Raw genomic sequence first — 3,164 nt, 5'->3', positions numbered from 1 at the left:
CTTAATAGAATAGTAATAATAACGATGAAAGAGATACAGAGAAAAAAAAAAAAATTAACTTAGCAAATATATCCAGCTTCTACCCAAAACACTAACTTAATGTGAGAGAGAGAGAGAAAGAGAGAAGAGAGAGAGAGAGAGGAGAGAGAGAGAGAGAGAGAGAGAGAGGGAGATGTATATATATACATACATACATATACCAAGGCTTTTTCCCCCTTCCAAGGGAGGTAGCCAAAAAGGGAAAGGCACAAAAACACTCCCACCCATTTCATCCCCAAATACACTCCACACCCCTCCCACACTTCCTCTCATCTGAGCACCTCCTGGATGACGGGTGTGTGTGTATATGTATGTATATATATATATATATATATATATATATATATATATATATATATGTATATATATATATATATATATATATATATATATATATATATATTCGTAAATAGCTGGAGTCCAGGAACCATTATTATGGGAGAAAGCATACGCTGGACTCGACGTTCGTCAATTTATTCCGACGTTTCGAACCCTGTCCGGGGTTCGTCTTCAGGGTAATACAGTGGTAGCAATGGAAATGTACATAAATAAGGGGAATTTGGTACACTGGGACAGGTCTCCACAGTAACCGTTACAATCCGACGCAGTTAAACCAAATCAAAAACACAAATGAGAAACAAATATAAATAACACTATAAAACAACAGGAGCAATACTTCCTTGAAAACATTCACCGAGTTTACCATAGAAAAATATGTATATATATATATAAAGAAAATATAGTGAAAGTTGTAAGGATTCACCCCGCTACCGATGGGTCGCACCACTGTGCACTCCCGTGGAACAAATGTCCCGCGTAGCATGTATATCACGAATAAAAGAAATTGGAACAAGAACACAAAATCCATCAATATCATAAACATACAAAAAGGAAGAGTACACATTGAAATAAATAAGAAAAGCAGTATGAAAAAATGCCCCCCAAGATTGGGCATAAAAGCTGTACGACGTGGCATGCCACAACGGTACGCGGAACAAAAGTCATGTAACGCATGCCACCACCGTTAGTAAATTTCATAAATAAATAAAATTACATACATAAAAATGAAAATAAAATGGAATGATACAAAACACATCAAGAAACACACTACCGTCATGTCGAAACAAAAACAAATAAAACACACAACATAAACATATTAAGAAGTAAGCTTCGTCGCCAGCCTATCCTTCGCCCCCGTATAAATAGGGGTTAAAGTGATGCACCTATTGACACTATTATCACCACTTGACCAAGCTTCCAAGAATAACCTGGTGCTTTTTCCACTACCTCCGTATTTCACTTCCGCGTTTTGCCAGTCCATTTCGTGTCCCGTTTCCTCGCAGTGTCTTGAGACGGCCGAACTCATGTCCTTTCTACTAACAGCCCTCTGGTGTTCTATCAGTCTTGTCGCCAATTTCTTGCTCGTTTCCCCAACATAATGTGTCTCGCAGTCCTTGCACCTAATATCGTAAACCACCCCTATTCGGTCCGTTTGGCTCACAGTGTCCTTAATTTTGGTCAGGGCCCTATGTAGAGTGTTCCTCGGTTTGTGTGCTATTTCAACACCGTGTTTCCTTAGCAGTCTGGCCGCGACCCGGTCGTCTGTCGTCCATCCTTCCCCTCTGTTGTCGTGCCGTCCACCTTTTTACCACCGAATTCGGGTAGCCGTTGTCCCTAAATACCTTCTTCAGGTGACTCCTCTCCTTCTTCTTGCTATCTTCCGTGGAACACACCTTTTCCACCCTAGACCACAGAGTCTTAATCACACTTCTGTGGTCTAGGGTGGAAAAGGTGTGTTCCACGGAAGATAGCAAGAAGAAGGAAGAGGAGTCACCTGAAGAAGGTATTTAGGGACAACGGCTACCCGAATTCGGTGGTAAAAAGGTGGACGGCACGACAACAGAGGGGAAGGATGGACGACAGACGACCGGACGCGACGCGGGTCACGGTCCCTTACTTGAAAGGGGCTTCTGAGGTAGCGGCCAGACTGCTAAGGAAACACGGTGTTGAAATAGCACACAAACCGAGGAACACTCTACATAGGGCCCTGACCAAAATTAAGGACACTGTGAGCCAAACGGACCGAATAGGGGTGGTTTACGATATTAGGTGCAAGGACTGCGAGACACATTATGTTGGGGAAACGAGCAAGAAATTGGCGACAAGACTGATAGAACACCAGAGGGCTGTTAGTAGAAAGGACATGAGTTCGGCCGTCTCAAGACACTGCGAGGAAACGGGACACGAAATGGACTGGCAAAACGCGGAAGTGAAATACGGAGGTAGTGGAAAAAGCACCAGGTTATTCTTGGAAGCTTGGTCAAGTGATGATAATAGTTGTCAATAGGTGCATCACGTAAAACCCAATTTATAAGGGGGCGAAGGATAGGCTGGAGAAGAAGCTTACTTCTTAATATGTTTATGTTGTGTGCTTTATTTGTTTTTGTTTCGACATGACGGTAGTGTGTTTCTTGATGTGTTTTGTATCATTCCATTTTATTTTCATTTTTATGTATGTAATTTTATTTATTTATGAAATTTACTAACGGTGGTGGCATGCGTTACATGACTTTTGTTCCGCGTACCGTTGTGGCATGCCACGTCGTACAGCTTTTATGCCCAATCTTGGGGGGCATTTTTTCATACTGCTTTTCTTATTTATTTCAATTTGTACTCTTCCTTTTTGTATGTTTATGATATTGATGGATTTTGTGTTCTTGTTCCAATTTCTTTTATTCGTGATATACATGCTACGCGGGACATTTGTTCCACGGGAGTGCACAGTGGTGCGACCCATCGGTGTAGCGGGGTGAATCCTTACAACTTTCACTATATTTTCTTTATATATATATATACATATTTCTCTATGGTAAACTCGGGGAATGTTTTCAAGGAAGTATTGCACCTGTTATTTTATAGTTTTATTTATATTTGTTTCTCATTTGTGTTTTTGATTTGGTTTAACTGCGTCGGATTGTAACGGTTACTGTGGAGACCTGTCCCAGTGTACCAAATTCCTCTTATTTATGTACATTTCCATTGCTACCACTGTATTACCCTGAAGACGAACCCCGGACAGGGTTCGAAACGTCGGAATAAATTGACGAACGTCGAGTCCAGCGTAT

The sequence above is a fragment of the Oratosquilla oratoria genome, chromosome 41 (assembly GCF_046742065.1).
Source record: "Oratosquilla oratoria isolate Oo_2021 chromosome 41, ASM4674206v1, whole genome shotgun sequence".
Classification (NCBI taxonomy): Eukaryota; Metazoa; Arthropoda; class Malacostraca; order Stomatopoda; family Squillidae; genus Oratosquilla; species Oratosquilla oratoria.
Note: the sequence above shows the minus strand (reverse complement) of the source record.